The 17,182-nt window shown below is 47.2% G+C and overlaps 1 protein-coding gene across 1 annotated transcript in view; it reads left to right on the top strand.

Moving 5' to 3' along the window:
* The window catches only part of LOC118938867 (transmembrane protein 178B), a 153,173-nt gene that overhangs the window by 78,352 nt on the left and 57,639 nt on the right, over positions 1 to 17,182 (top strand). The gene's annotated exons all lie outside the window — the stretch shown is intronic.

The raw sequence follows: 17,182 nt of genomic DNA, 5'->3' as shown, positions 1-17,182 counted from the left end.
ACATCCCCTGTTTCCAGCCGTTATGTCTGTATGTGTAGTTTCTGTCCTCTCTACACAGACAGCCCCTGTTTCCCGTGGTTATGTCTGTATGTGTACTTTCTCTACTCTCTACACAGACATCCCCTGTTAATGTCTGTATGTGTAGTTTCTATACTCTCTAACACAGACATCCCCTGTTTCCTGTGGTTATGTCTGTATGTGTAGTTTATGTACTCTCAGGTAGCCTAGTGGTTAGAGGCAGGTAGCCTAGTGGTTAGAGGCAGGTGGCCTAGTGGTTAGAGGCAGGTAGTCTAGTGGTTAGAGGCAGGTAGTCTAGTGGTTAGAGGCAGGTAGCCTAGTGGTTAGAGGCAGGTAGTCTAGTGGTTAGAGGTAGGTAGTCTAGTGGTTAGAGGTAGGTAGTCTAGTGGTTAGAGGCAGGTAGTCTAGTGGTTAGAGGCAGGTAGCCTAGTGGTTAGAGGCAGGTAGTCTAGTGGTTAGAGGCAGGTAGTCTAGTGGTTAGAGCGTTGGACTAGTAACTGAAAGGTTGCTAGATTGAATCCCAGAGCTGACATCTGTCGTTCTGCCCCTGAACAAGGCAGTTAACCCCCTGTTCCTAGACCAGTTAACCCCCTGTTCCTAGACCAGTTAACCCCCTGTTCCTAGACCAGTTAACCCCCTGTTCCTAGCCAGTTAACCCCCTGTTCCTAGACCAGTTAACCCCCTGTTCCTAGACCTCTCTGGCCACGTTCTCCTCCTCTCCCTCTCTCTCTCGCTCGCTTCTCTGGCCACGTTCTCCTCCCTCTCTCTCTCGCTCTCTCTCTCCCTCTCTCCCCTGTTCCTAGACCAGTTAACCCCCTGTTCCTTGACCAGTTAACCCCCTGTTCCTAGACCAGTTAACCCCCTGTTCCTAGACCAGTTAACCCCCTGTTCCTAGACCAGTTAACCCCCTGTTCCTAGACCAGTTAACCCCCTGTTCCTTGACCTAGACCAGTTCCCCGTTATGCCATCATTGTAAATAAGAATTAGTTCTTAACTGACTTTCAAAGTTAAATAAAGGTTCAATAAATAAAAATGTACGGAGGGCTGCTGCTCGTTTCTCTGGCCACGTTCTCCTCCCTCTCGCTCTCTCTCTCCCTCTCTCTCTGGCCACGTTCTCCTCCTCTCCCTCTCTCTCTCGCTCGCTTCTCTGGCCACGTTCTCCTCCCTCTCTCTCTCGCTCTCTCTCTCCCTCTCTCTCTGGCCACGTTCTCCTCCTCTCCCTCTCTCTCTCCCTCTCTCTCTCTCTGTCCCTCTCTCTCTCTCTCGCTCTCTTCTCCATCTCTTTCTCTCTCTCTCTCCCTCTCTCTCTCTCCCTCTCTCTCGCTCTCTTCTCCATCTCTTTCTCTCTCCTCTCCCTCTCTCTCTCCCTCTCTCTCTCGCTCTCTTCTCCCTCTCTTTCTCTCTCCTCTCCCTCTCTTTCTCTCTCCTCTCCCTCTCTCTCTCCCTCTCTCTCTCTCGCTCTCTTCTCCCTCTCTTTCTCTCTCCTCTCCCTCTCTCTCTCCCTCTCTCTCTCGCTCTCTTCTCCATCTCTTTCTCTCTCCTCTCCCTCTCTTTTTCCACCTCTGTCTTCCTCCCCCCATCTCTCTCTCGCTCTCTTCTCCATCTCTTTCTCTCTCCTCTCCCTCTCTTTTTCCACCTCTGTCTTCCTCCCCCCCATCTCCCCTCCATCTCTCTCTCGCTCTCTTCTCCTTCTCTTTCTCTCTCCTCTCCCTCTCTTTTTCCACCTCTGTCTTCCTCCCCCATCTCCCCTCCCTCTCTCTCTCGCTCTCTTCTCCATCTCTTTCTCTCTCCTCTCCCTCTCTTTCTCCACCTCTGTCTTCCTCCCCCATCTCCCCTCCCTCTCTGCCCCTCAGTAAGACAGAAGCATTACGTAATCCCATCCCAGTACTGCATAAAATGCACCGAACACAGTCGACAGCTACAGATGAAAACAAAATACATGTTTTGGGGTTCTACAGTTTGAAGCATTTTTGAAGGCCAGTCTCCATCTCTGATCCGCCGACGGGTTTAAATTTCCAGAAATCAGTGAATGGTGTGCGTCCACATACTCCACGCTTCCTGGTTCCAGAGCTTCCTGGTTCCAGAGCTTCCTAGTATCAGAGCTTCCTGGTTCCAGAGCTTCCTGGTTTCAGAGCTTCCTAGTTCCAGAGCTTCCTGGTTCCAGAGCTTCCTGGTTTCAGAGCTTCCTGGTTCCAGAGCTCCCTGGTTCCAGAGCTTCCTGGTTTCAGAGCTTCCTGGTTCCAGAGCTTCCTGGTTCCAGAGCTTCCTGGTTTCAGAGCTTCCTGGATCCAGAGCTTCCTGGTTCCAGAGCTTCCTGGAACCAGAGCTTCCTGGTTCCAGTGCTTCACAACATCCCTCCATAAAGCAGATACGGCTCTATGACGGTCCAATCCCATCAGGAACTATTCCCACCCTTGTAATCCCATGTGGACGATAGAAGAGATGGAGTTTTCCTCTAGTCAAGGACAGTAATCCGTTTTATTAGACCAGATGAGAGGATAGCTTTGGTTAGCATGCAGTCATCTGAAAGAACAAAGACTGTACCCCTCAAGGCTCCAAAATAACAGGGGTTAAAGAACACAGACTGTACCCCTCAAGGCTCCAAAATAACAAGGGTTAGACCATCATTCTAAGTTGATCACAGTGCCTAGCTGTGGGAATTGTGCACATGAACGTGAAGTGTATGGCCTCTGTTTGTATGTCCATTTGATTTCAAGAGACATACTGTGTAATTGGAAGGTATTCCAGACCCATTGATTTTTTTTCACATTTTGTTATGTTGCATTCTAAATTTGATTAAATTCATGTTTTTTTCTCATCAATCCACACACAATACCCCATAATGACATCACAATACCCCATAATGACATCACAATACCCATAATGACATCACAAGACCCCATAATGACATCACAAGACCCGTAATGACATCACAATACCCCATAATGACATCACAATACCCATAATAACATCACAATACCCCATAATGACATCACAAGACCCATAATGACAAAGTGAAAAAGGGTTTTTAGTTTTTTTGCACATTTATTACAAATAAAAACATAAATAACTTATTTACATAAGTATTCAGGACCTTTGCTACGAGACTCGAAATTGAGCTCAGGTACGTCCTGTTTTCATTGATCAACCTTGAGATGTTTCTACAACTTGATTGGAGTCCACTTGTGATAAATTCAATTGATTGGACATATATTTGGAAAGGCACATATAAGGTCCCACTGTTGACAGTGCATGTCAGAACAAAAACCAAGCCATGAGGTCGAAGGAATTGTCCGTAGAGCTCTGAGACAGGATTGTGTTGAGGCACAGATCTGGGGAAGGGTACTAAAAAATGTCAGCAGCATTGAAGGTCCCCAAGAACACAGTGGCCTCCATCAATCTAAAATGGAAGAAGTTTAGAACCAACAAGACTCTTCCTATAGCTGGACGCCCGGCCAAACTGAACAATCAGGGGAGAAGGGCCGTGGTCTGGGAGGTGACCAAGAACCCGATGGTCACTCTGACAGAGCTCCAGAGTTCCTCTGTGGAGATGGGAGAACCTTCCAGAAGGACAACCATCTCTGCAGCACTCCACCAATCAGGCCTCTAGGGTAGAGTGGCCAGACAGAAGACACTTCCCAGTAAAAGGCACCTAAAGGACTCTCTGACCATGAGAAACAAGATTCTCTGGTCTGATGAAACCAATATTAAACTCTTTGGCCTGAATGCCAAGTGTCTCACACCCACTTCTGCCCTGACGGTCACCCTCTCCCCCTCTTTTCAGTCACCCTCTCACCCTCTTTTCAGTCACTCTCTCACCCTCTTTTCAGTCACTCTCTCACCCTCTTTTCAGTCACCCTGTCACCCTCTCACCCTCTTTTCAGTCACCCTCTCACCCTCTTTTCAGTCACCCTCTCACCCTCTTTTCAGTCACTCTCTCACCCTCTTTTCAGTCACCCTCTCACCCTCTTTTCAGTCACTATCTCACCCTCTTTTCAGTCACCCTCTCACCTTCTTTTCAGTCTTACCCAGTCTTCAGTCTGAGGGGGTTAATGTCGTTATTACTGGGCACACAAACACGCACACAAATAACTGTGATGGATGATGGATGGATGATTGATGGATGATGGAGGGATGTTGGCTGGATGATGGATAGATGATGGATAGATGATGGATGGATGATGAATGGATGATGGATAGATGATGGATAGATGATGGATGGATGATGGATGGATGATGAATGGATGATGGATGGATGGATGTTGGATGGATGGATGATGGATGGATGATGGATGGATGCCCTGTCAAGCATGAAAAACTGAAAAATAAATTACCAAAGGGAAAATAAACAAATCCACTTCCTGCTCTTGGAGAGTCACCCCCCCTCTCTCCTCTCCTTCCCCCTCACCTCCCCCTCTCTCTCCTCTCCTTTCCCCTCTCCCCCCCTCTCTCTCCTCTCCTTTCCCCTCACCTCCCCCTCTCTCTTCTCTCCTTTCCCCTCTCCCCTCTCTCCCCCCTCTCACCTCCCCCTCTCCTTCTTTACACCTCCCCCTCTCTCTCTCCTCTCCTTTCTCCTCTCTCCCCCGCTCCTTCCCCCTCTCTCCTCTCCTCTCCTTCCCCCTCTCCTCTCTCCCCTCGTCTCACCTCCCCCTCTCCTTCTTTACACCTCCCCCTCTCTCCTCCTCTCCTTTCCCCTCTCTCCCCTCTCTCCTCTCCTTTCCCCTATCTCCCCCACTCCTTCCCCCTCTCTCCTCTCCTCTCTTTCCCCCTCACCTCCACCTCTCCTCTCTCCCCTCGTCTCACCTCCCCCTCTCCTTCTTTACACCTCCCCCTCTCTCCTCCACTCTCTCCTCTCCTTTCCCCTCACCTCCACCTCTCTCTCCTCTCCTTTCCCCTATCTCCCCCTCTCCTTCCCCCTCTCTCCACCTCTCCTTCCCCCTCACCTCCCCCTCTCTCCCGCTCCTTCCCCCTCACCTCCCCCTCTCCCCCGCTCCTTCCCCCTCACCTCCCCCTCCTCTCACCTCCCCCTCTTTACACCTCCCCTTCTCTCCTCCTCTCCTTTCCCCTCTCCTTCCCCCTCACCTCCCCCTCTCTCTCCTCTCCTTTCCCCTCTCTCCCCCTCTCTCCTCTCCTTTCCCCTCTCTCCCCCTCTCTCTCCTCTCCTTTCCCCTCACCTCCCCCTCACTCCTCTCCCCTCTCTCTCCTCTCCTTTCCCCTCACCTCCCCCTCTCTCTCCTCTCCCCTCACCTCCCCCTCTCTCTCCTCTCCCCTCACCTCCCCCTCTCTCTCCTCTCCCCTCACCTCCCCCTCTCTCTCCTCTCCTTTCCCCTATCTCCCCCTCTCCTTCCCCCCTCTCCTCCTCTCCTTCCCCCTCACCTCCCCCTCTCTCCCGCTCCGTCCCCCTCACCTCCCCCTTCCCCTGCTCCTTCCCCCTCACCTCCCCCTCTTTACACCTCCCCTTCTCTCCTCCTCTCCTTTCCCCTCTCCTTCCCCCTCACCTCCCCCTCTCTCTCCTCTCCCCTATCTCCCCCTCTCATTCCCCCTCACCCTCTCCTCTCTCCCCTCCTCTCACCTCCCCCTCTCTCCTCCTCTCCTTTCCCCTCACCTCCCCCTCTCTCTCCCACTCCTTCCCCTCACCGCCCCCTCTCTCCTCCTCTCCTCTCCCCCTCTCCTCCCCCCTCTCTCCTCCTCTCCTCGCCCTCCCTTTCCTCTCTAAGCCAAATCAATCAGGGGGCCAAGCTTCCCATATTTAAATTAAGACACTGAATTCTAATAGAACATTTTAACCAGGCCACATCCCTTCCCTCTGGGTTTAACCAGGCCACTTCTCTTCCCTCTTACAGCCAGACCTAACCCTTCTCTCTGGGTTTAACCAGGCCACTTCTCTTCCCTCTTACAGCCAGACCTAACCCTTCCCTCTGGGTTTAACCAGGCCACTTCTCTTCCCTGTTACAGCCAGGCCTGACCCTTCTCTCTGGGTTTAACCAGGCCACTTCTCTTCCCTCTTACAGCCAGACCTAACCCTTCTCTCTGGGTTTTACCAAGCCACTTCTCTTCCCTCTTACAGCCAGACCTAACCCTTCTCTCTGGGTTTAACCAGGCCACTTCCCTTCCCTCTTACAGCCAGACCTAACTCTTCCCTCTGGGTTTAACCAGGCCACTTCTCTTCCCTCTTACAGCCAGACCTAACCCTTCCCTCTGGGTTTAACCAGGCCACTTCCCTTCCCTCTTACAGCCAGACCTAACCCTTCCCTCTGGGTTTAACCAGGCCACTTCTCTTCCCTCTTACAGCCAGACCTAACCCTTCTCTCTGGGTTTAACCAGGCCACTTCTCTTCCCTCTTACAGCCAGACCTAACCCTTCTCTTTGGGTTTAACCAGAGAGTTATAACCCAGTCTTCTCCTTGGGGTTGATGCTGTTATAACCCAGTCTTCTCCCTGGGGATGATGCTGTTATAACCCAGTCTTCTCCCTGGGGCTGATGCTGTTATAACCCAGTCTTCTCCCTGGGGATGATGCTGTTATAACCCAGTCTTCTCCCTGGGGATGATGCTGTTATAACCCAATCTTCTCCCTGGGGATGATGCTGTTATAACCCAGTCTTCTCCCTGGGGATGATGCTGTTATAACCCAGTCTTCTCCCTGGGGATGATGCTGTTATAACCCATTCTTCTCCCTGGGGTTGATGCTGTTATAACCCAGTCTTCTCACTGGGTATGATGCTGTTATAACCCAGTCTTCTCCCTGGGGATGATGCTGTTATAACCCAGGTTATACACACACACGGACACACACACACACACACACACGGACACACGGACACACACACACACACGGACACACACACACACGGACACACACACACACACATGTACGTGTGGGGCACAGAGATGAGGTGGCCATTCAAAACAAATCTGTCCTTGCAACTTATTATGTGACTTGTTAAGCACATTTTAACACCTGAACTTATTTAGACCCAAACAAAGGGGTTGAGTACTTATGAACTCAATGCATCATTTATGTTATTATATATATTTTTTTATTGTACCAATAAACAAAAACATTCATAGACATGTCCACATTTCATGTGTAATTATTGAGTAAAATATTTATTTTAAACATAAATCCACTTTGACAGTGATACAAAGTCTAAATGTAATCCATTTTAAATTCAGTCTGTGACAAAATGTGGAAAAGGTCAAAGGTTGGGAAAACTTTCTGAAGGCTCTGAGGGGGAAAGTAGTCTAGAGTACTAGTAGCTTTAACTGTGTTTAAAGTAGTCTAGTCTAGAGTACTAGTAGCTCTAACTGTGTATAAAGTATTCTAGTCTAGAGTACTAGTAGCTCTAACTGTATATAAAGTAGTCTAGAGTACTAGTAGCTCTAACTGTGTTTAAAGAAGTCTAGTCTAGAGTACTAGTAGCTCTAACTGTGTATAAAGTAGTCTAGTCTAGAGTACTAGTAGCTCTAACTGTGTATAAAGTAGTCTAGTCTAGAGTACTAGTAGCTCTAACTGTGTATAAAGTAGTCTAGAGTACTAGTAGCTCTAACTGTGTATAAAGTAGTCTAGAGTACTAGTAGCACTAACTGTGTATAAAGTAGTCTAGAGTACTAGTAGCTCTAACTGTGTATAAAGTAGTCTAGAGTACTAGTAGCTCTAACTGTGTTTAAAGTAGTCTAGTCTAGAGTACTAGTAGCTCTAACTGTGTATAAAGTAGTCTAGTCTAGAGTACTAGTAGCTCTAACTGTGTTTAAAGTAGTCTAGTCTAGAGTACTAGTAGCTCTAACTGTTTAAAGTATTCTAGTCTAGAGTACTAGTAGCTCTAACTGTGTTTAAAGTAGTCTAGTCTAGAGTACTAGTAGCTCTAACTGTGTTTAAAGTATTCTAGTCTAGAGTACTAGTAGCTCTAACTGTGTTTAAAGTAGTCTAGTCTAGAGTACTAGTAGCTCTAACTGTGTTTAAAGTAGTATAGTCTAGAGTACTAGTAGCTCTAACTGTGTATAAAGTAGTCTAGTCTAGAGTACTAGTAGCTCTAACTGTGTATAAAGTAGTCTAGTCTAGAGTACTAGTAGCTCTAACTGTGTTTAAAGTATTCTAGTCTAGAGTACTAGTAGCTCTAACTGTGTTTAAAGTAGTCTAGTCTAGAGTACTAGTAGCTCTAACTGTGTTTAAAGTAGTATAGTCTAGAGTACTAGTAGCTCTAACTGTGTATAAAGTAGTCTAGTCTAGAGTACTAGTAGCTCTAACTGTGTATAAAGTAGTCTAGTCTAGAGTACTAGTAGCTCTAACTGTGTTTAAAGTATTCTAGTCTAGAGTACTAGTAGCTCTAACTGTGTTTAAAGTAGTCTAGTCTAGAGTACTAGTAGCTCTAACTGTGTTTAAAGTAGTATAGTCTAGAGTACTAGTAGCTCTAACTGTGTATAAAGTAGTCTAGTCTAGAGTACTAGTAGCTCTAACTGTGTATAAAGTAGTCTAGTCTAGAGTACTAGTAGCTCTAACTGTGTTTAAAGTATTCTAGTCTAGAGTACTAGTAGCTCTAACTGTGTTTAAAGTAGTCTAGTCTAGAGTACTAGTAGCTCTAACTGTGTTTAAAGTAGTATAGTCTAGAGTACTAGTAGCTCTAACTGTGTATAAAGTAGTCTAGTCTAGAGTACTAGTAGCTCTAACTGTGTATAAAGTAGTCTAGTCTAGAGTACTAGTAGCTCTAACTGTGTATAAAGTAGTCTAGTCTAGAGTACTAGTAGCTCTAACTGTGTATAAAGTAGTCTAGTCTAGAGTACTAGTAGCTCTAACTGTGTATAAAGTAGTCTAGTCTAGAGTACTAGTAGCTCTAACTGTGTATAAAGTAGTCTAGTCTAGAGTACTAGTAGCTCTAACTGTGTATAAAGTAGTCTAGTCTAGAGTACTAGTAGCTCTAACTGTGTTTAAAGGGACGGATAGTCAATAGCAGCAGCAAATGTGATGAGTTAAAGAAAAGACCGGGACTGGGAATGTGATGAGTTAAAGACTGGGACTGGGAATGTGATGAGTTAAAGACTGGGACTGGGAATGTGATGAGTTAAAGACTGGGACTGGGAATGTGATGAGTTAAAGACTGGGACTGGGAATGTGATGAGTTAAAGACTGGGACTGGGAATGTGATGAGTTAAAGACTGGGACTGGGAATGTGATGAGTTAAAGACTGGGACTGGGAATGTGATGAGTTAAAGACTGGGACTGGGAATGTGTTGAGTTAAAGACTGGGACTGGGAATGTGATGAGTTAAAGACTGGGACTGGGAATGTGATGAGTTAAAGACTGGGACTGGGAATGTGATGAGTTAAAGACTGGGACTGGGAATGTGATGAGTAAGAGAAAAGACTGGGACTGGGAATGTGATGAGTTAAAGACTGGGACTGGGAATGTGATGAGTTAAAGACTGGGACTGGGAATGTGATGAGTTAAAGACTGGGACTGGGAATGTGATGAGTTAAAGACTGGGACTTGGGATGTGATGAGTTAAAGAAAAGACTGGGACTGGGAATGTGATGAGTTAAAGACTTGGACTGGGAATGTGATGAGTTAAAGACTGGGACTGGGAATGTGATGAGTAAGAGAAAAGACTGGGACTGGGAATGTGATGAGTTAAAGACTGGGACTGGGAATGTGATGAGTTAAAGACTGGGACTGGGAATGTGATGAGTTAAAGACTGGGACTGGGAATGTGATGAGTTAAAGAAAAGACTTGGACTGGGAATGTGATGAGTTAAAGACTGGGACTGGGAATGTGATGAGTTAAAGACTGGGACTGGGAATGTGATGAGTTAAAGACTGGGACTGGGAATGTGATGAGTTAAAGACTGGGACTGGGACTGGGAATGTGATGAGTTAAAGACTGGGACTGGGAATGTGATGAGTAAGAGAAAAGACTGGGACTGGGAATGTGATGAGTTAAAGACTGGGACTGGGAATGTGATTAGTTAAAGACTGGGACTGGGAATGTGATGAGTTAAAGAAAAGACTGGGACTGGGAATGTGATGAGTTAAAGACTGGGACTGGGAATGTGATTAGTTAAAGACTGGGACTGGGAATGTGATGAGTTAAAGACTGGGACTGGGAATGTGATGAGTTAAAGACTGGGACTGGGAATGTGATGAGTTAAAGACTGGGACTGGGAATGTGATTAGTTAAAGACTGGGACTGGGAATGTGATGAGTTACAGACTGGGACTGGGAATGTGATGAGTTACAGACTGGGACTGGGAATGTGATGAGTTAAAGACTGGGACTGGGAATGTGATGAGTTACAGACTGGGACTGGGAATGTGATGAGTTAAAGACTGGGACTGGGAATGTGATTAGTTAAAGACTGGGACTGGGAATGTGATTAGTTAAAGACTGGGACTGGGAATGTGATGAGTTACAGACTGGGACTGGGAATGTGATGAGTTAAAGACTGGGACTGGGAATGTGATGAGTTACAGACTGGGACTGGGAATGTGATGAGTTAAAGACTGGGACTGGGAATGTGATTAGTTAAAGACTGGGACTGGGAATGTGATGAGTTAAAGAAAAGACTGGGACTGGGAATGTGATGAGTTAAAGACTGGGACTGGGAATGTGATTAGTTAAAGACTGGGACTGGGAATGTGATGAGTTACAGACTGGGACTGGGAATGTGATGAGTTAAAGACTGGGACTGGGAATGTGATTAGTTAAAGACTGGGACTGGGAATGTGATGAGTTAAAGAAAAGACTGGGACTGGGAATGTGATGAGTTAAAGACTGGGACTGGGAATGTGATTAGTTAAAGACTGGGACTGGGAATGTGATGAGTTAAAGAAAAGACTGGGACTGGGAATGTGATGAGTTAAAGACTGGGACTGGGAATGTGATGAGTTAAAGACTGGGACTGGGAATGTGATGAGTTAAAGACTGGGACTGGGAATGTGATGAGTTAAAGACTGGGACTGGGAATGTGATGAGTTAAAGACTGGGACTGGGTGACAAGGAGAGGGAAAAGGTCTTGAAAGGATGGAGAAGGAAGGGGGTAGGAGATTTGATGAGACCTCACAATTCTTCCTCTCAGATTGAGTACCTTTCTCTCCCTCCCTCTGTCCCCCTCTCCCCTCTCTTCCTCCCTCTGGCCCCCTCTCCCCTCTCTTCCTCCCTCTGGCCCCCTCTCCCCTCTCTTCCTCCCCCTGGCCCCCTCTCCCCCCTTCTGTTCCCCTCTCCCCTCTCTTCCTCCCTCTGTCCCCCTCTCCCCTCTCTTCCTCCCTCTGTCCCCCACTCCCTCCCTCTGTCCCCCTCTCCCCTCTCTTCCTCCCTCTTGTCCCTCTCCCCTCTCTTCCTCCCTCTGTCCCCCTCTCCCCTCTCTCCCTCCCTCTGGCCCCCTCTCCCCTCTCTTCCTCCCTCTGTCCCCCTCTTGTCATTCTCCCTCTCCCCTCTCTTCCTCCCTCTGTCCCCCTCTCCCCTCTCTTCCTCCTTCCGTCCCCCTCTCCCCTCCCTTCCTCCCTCTTTCCCCCTCTCGTCATTCCCCCTCTCCCCCTCTCCCCTCTCTTCCTCCCTCTGTCCCTCTCTCAAGACACTCCACCTCTCCACCCCTCCACACTATTAGAGGAGTAGATTGGTAGAGAGATGGCTGATCAGAGCAGAGAGAGACAGAAGGGAGACCATATCTGTGTCCCAAATAGCACCCTAATTCCCTATACAGTGCACTACTTTAGACCAGAGCCCTATGGCACCCTATTCCCTATACAGTGCACTACTTTAGACCAGGGCCCTATGGCACCCTATTCCCTATACAGTGCACTACTTTAGACCAGGGCCCTATGGCACCCTATTCCCTATTACAGTGCACTACTTTAGACCAGGGCCCTATGGCACCCTATTCCCTATTTAGTACACTACTTTAGACCAGGGCCCTGTGGCACCCTATTCCCTATTACAGTGCACTACTTTAGACCAGAGCCCTATGGCACCCTATTCCCTATTACAGTGCACTACTTTAGACCAGAGCCCATAGAGAATAGAGTGCCATTTGGGACACAGCCCCATTAAATAGTTTAGATAGTGGGGATGGGAGTGGTTGGCTGACTGCGTTTAGGATAGCTGTTACCATAGGCAACATTATCCCACGCCGCGAGCCAATAAAGGCGGAGAACTCGTTAATATTGCAACACTGACCTTGTCAGAAACGTTGTCCACGGTTACTCGCCGTAGAAATAGAATTACAGAACATTGACTTGAATGGGGATTGCTGTTCTATTCATTCAATTTCTATGGCAACACAACCTTGCAGATAACGAGCAGAGCATTCAATGTATCTGCTCAGAAGTTACGTTCACCTCAATAGCTGTCAGGCTACTTACTGTAAGGTTACGTGTTGTAGAAGTAGACCTACTGTCTTGGCTGTCAGGCTACCTTAAGATAACATGTTGTAGAAGTAGACCTACTGTCTTGGTTGTCAGGCTACTGTAAGGTTACGTCTTGGGTTGTGCTGCCTGACATTCTGAGAGCTCATTGGAGAAATAGGGTTTTTACAGCTCCAGGTCTATTTCTAAATGTCTGACTGTATTGATGGGTCTCAGGAGGTTTATGAGAGATGAACTCTGATGTTGTCTGACTGTATTGATGGGATGGGTCTCAGGACGTTTATGAGAGATGAACTCTGATGTTGTCTGACTGTATTGATGGGTCTCAGGACGTTTATGAGAGATGAACTCTGATGTTGTCTGACTGTATTGATGGGTCTCAGGGGGTTAATGAGAGATGAACTCTGATGTTGTCTGACTGTATTGACGGGATGGGTCTCAGGACGTTTATGAGAGATGAACTCTGATGTTGTCTGACTGTATTGATGGGATGGGTCTCAGGACGTTTATGAGAGATGAACTCTGATGTTGTCTGACTGTATTGATGGGTCTCAGGAGGTTTATGAGGGAGGAACTCTGATGTTGTCTGACTGTATTGATGGGTCTCAGGACGTTTATGAGAGATGAACTCTGATGTTGTCTGACTGTATTGATGGGATGGGTCTCAGGAGGTTAATGAGAGATGAACTCTGATGTTGTCTGACTGTATTGATGGGTCTCAGGAGGTTTATGAGAGATGAACTCTGATGTTGTCTGACTCTATTGATGGGATGGGTCTCAGGAGGTTAATGAGAGATGAACTATGATGTTGTCTGACTGTATTGATGGGTCTCAGGAGGTTAATGAGAGATGAACTCTGATGTTGTCTGACTGTATTGATGGGTCTCAGGAGGTTTATGAGGGATGAACTCTGATGTTGTCTGACTGTATTGATGGGTCTCAGGACGTTTATGAGAGATGAACTCTGATGTTGTCTGACACAATGTTGAACACTTATGCAAATATTATGCTAAGTAGTTGTTAATCACAGAAAATATTAATTAGCGAAAAATTATTATTTCCATTTAAACATGGTGTTGGGTTGGAAGTGATGGACAGTACACACGCACACACACACACACACACACACACACACACACACACACACACACACACACACACACACACACACGCACACACGCACACACACGTCCCTCTTTCTAACAAACACACACACACACACACCCCTCTCTCTAACACACACACACAAACAGACACACACACATCCCTCTCTCTCTCTCTCTCTCTAACACACACACACACACAGACACACACACATCCCTCTCTCTCTAACACACACACATCCCTCTTTCTCTCTCTCTCTCTAACACACACACACACAGACACACACACATCCCTCTTTCTCTCTCTCTAACACACACACAGACACACACACATCCCTCTCTAACACACACACACACACACCCATCTCTCTAACAAACACACACACACCTCTCTCTCTCTAACACACACACATCCCTCTTTCTCTCTCTCTCTCTAACACACACACACACAGACACACACACATCCCTCTCTCTCTAACACACAGACACACAGACACACACACACACACACACACACACACACACACACACACACACACACACAGACACAGACACACAGACACACAGCCCTGCAACAGAGGAAGGAGTAGCAGACCTTGCAGAAGGATTAAATCCCTCTTGTTGGTGAATGATTGATGGGAAGCACAATCAACCATAATTAATAGGGGAAAAACCAAAGCAACAGCAGTGTGTGTGTGTGTGTGTGTGTGTGTGTGTGTGTGTGTGTGTGTGTGTGTGTATAGCTGGCAGTCTAGGATCGATGCACCTCATTACACATGTGCATCCCAGGCATCCCAGATTAGCTGAAATCGGTTCTGCCCAGTCATGTGACCGTAGTTGCCCCAGGGACATGATTCATCGTTGGCCAGACAGTGTTGTAATGTCTGAAAAGAACCAACGGTTAAGGAACGTATCAAGAAGTCAGTGCCTGTACTGTCCTACTACCTAGAGGATGGAGAGTTGTACTGTCCTAGAGGATGGAGAGTTGTACTGTCCTAGAGGATGGAGAGTTGTACTGTCCTAGAGGATGGAGAGTTGTACTGTCCTAGAGGATGGAGAGTTGTACTGTCCTAGAGGATGGAGAGTTGTACTGTCCTACTACCTAGAGGATGGAGAGTTGTACTGTCCTACTACCTAGAGGATGGAGAGTTGTACTGTCCTACTACCTAGAGGATGGAGAGTTGTACTGTCCTAGAGGATGGAGAGTTGTACTGTCCTACTACCTAGATGATGGAGAGTTGTACTGTCCTACTACCTAGAGGATGGAGAGTTGCACTGTCCTAGAGGATGGAGAGTTGTACTGTCCCACTACCTAGAGGATGGAGAGTTGTACTGTCCTACTACCTAGAGGATGGAGTGTTGTACTGTCCTACTACCTAGAGGATGGAGAGTTGTACTGTCCTACTACCTAGAGGATGGAGTGTTGTACTGTCCTAGAGGATGGAGAGTTGTACTGTCCTAGAGGATGGAGAGTTGTACTGTCCTACTACCTAGAGGATGGAGAGTTGTACTGTCCTAGAGGATGGAGAGTTGTACTGTCCTAGAGGATGGAGAGTTGTACTGTCCTAGAGGATGGAGAGTTGTACTGTCCTACTACCTAGAGGATGGAGAGTTGTACTGTCCTACTACCTAGAGGATGGAGAGTTGTACTGTCCTAGAGGATGGAGAGTTGTACTGTCCTAGAGGATGGAGAGTTGTACTGTCCTACTACCTAGAGGATGGAGAGTTGTACTGTCCTAGAGGATGGAGAGTTGTACTGTCCTACTACCTAGAGGATGGAGAGTTGTACTGTCCTAGAGGATGGAGAGTTGTACTGTCCTAGAGGATGGAGAGTTGTACTGTCCTACTACCTAGAGGATGGAGAGTTGTACTGTCCTACTACCTAGAGGATGGAGAGTTGTACTGTCCTAGAGGATGGAGAGTTGTACTCTCCTAGAGGATGGAGAGTTGTACTGTCCTAGAGGATGGAGAGTTGTACTCTCCTAGAGGATGGAGAGTTGTACTGTCCTAGAGGATGGAGAGTTGTACTGTCCTACTACCTAGAGGATGGAGAGTTGTACTGTCCTAGAGGATGGAGAGTTGTACTGTCCTAGAGGATGGAGAGTTGTACTATCCTACTACCTAGAGGATGGAGAGTTGTACTGTCCTAGAGGATGGAGAGTTGTACTGTCCTACTACCTAGAGGATGGAGAGTTGTACTGTCCTAGAGGATGGAGAGTTGTACTGTCCTAGAGGATGGAGAGTTGTACTGTCCTACTACCTAGAGAATGGAGAGTTGTACTGTCCTACTACCTAGAGGATGGAGAGTTGTACTGTCCTACTACCTAGAGGATGGAGAGTTGTACTGTCCTAGAGGATGGAGAGTTGTACTGTCCTACTACCTAGAGGATGGAGAGTTGTACTGTCCTACTACATAGAGGATGGAGAGTTGTACTGTCCTAGAGGATGGAGAGTTGTACTGTCCTACTACCTAGAGGATGGAGAGTTGTACTGTCCTAGAGGATGGAGAGTTGTACTGTCCTACTACCTAGAGGATGGAGAGTTGTACTGTCCTAGAGGATGGAGAGTTGTACTGTCCTAGAGGATGGAGAGTTGTACTGTCCTACTACCTAGAGGATGGAGAGTTGTACTGTCCTACTACCTAGAGGATGGAGAGTTGTACTGTCCTAGAGGATGGAGAGTTGTACTGTCCCACTACCTAGAGGATGGAGAGTTGTACTGTCCTAGAGGATGGAGAGTTGTACTGTCCTAGAGGATGGAGAGTTGTACTATCCTACTACCTAGAGGATGGAGAGTTGTACTGTCCTAGAGGATGGAGAGTTGTACTGTCCTACTACCTAGAGGATGGAGAGTTGTACTGTCCTAGAGGATGGAGAGTTGTACTGTCCTAGAGGATGGAGAGTTGTACTGTCCTACTACCTAGAGAATGGAGAGTTGTACTGTCCTACTACCTAGAGGATGGAGAGTTGTACTGTCCTACTACCTAGAGGATGGAGAGTTGTACTGTCCTAGAGGATGGAGAGTTGTACTGTCCTACTACCTAGAGGATGGAGAGTTGTACTGTCCTACTACATAGAGGATGGAGAGTTGTACTGTCCTAGAGGATGGAGAGTTGTACTGTCCTACTACCTAGAGGATGGAGAGTTGTACTGTCCTAGAGGATGGAGAGTTGTACTGTCCTACTACCTAGAGGATGGAGAGTTGTACTGTCCTAGAGGATGGAGAGTTGTACTGTCCTAGAGGATGGAGAGTTGTACTGTCCTACTACCTAGAGGATGGAGAGTTGTACTGTCCTACTACCTAGAGGATGGAGAGTTGTACTGTCCTAGAGGATGGAGAGTTGTACTGTCCCACTACCTAGAGGATGGAGAGTTGTACTGTCCTAGAGGATGGAGAGTTGTACTGTCCTACTACCTAGAGGATGGAGAGTTGTACTGTCCTACTACCTAGAGGATGGAGAGTTGTACTATCCTACTACCTAGAGGATGGAGAGTTGTACTGTCCTAGAGGATGGAGAGTTGTACTGTCCTACTACCTAGAGGATGGAGAGTTGTACTGTCCTAGAGGATGGAGAGTTGTACTGTCCTAGAGGATGGAGAGTTGTACTGTCCTAGAGGATGGAGAGTTGTACTGTCCTAGAGGATGGAGAGTTGTACTGTCCTAGAGGATGGAGAGTTGTACTGTCCTACTACCTAGAGGATGGAGAGTT

Source organism: Oncorhynchus mykiss, chromosome 15 (genome assembly GCF_013265735.2).
Source record: "Oncorhynchus mykiss isolate Arlee chromosome 15, USDA_OmykA_1.1, whole genome shotgun sequence".
NCBI lineage: Eukaryota > Metazoa > Chordata > Actinopteri > Salmoniformes > Salmonidae > Oncorhynchus > Oncorhynchus mykiss.
The sequence above is the reverse complement of the archived record's forward strand: the minus strand, read 5'-3'. Positions and strand labels throughout refer to the sequence as shown.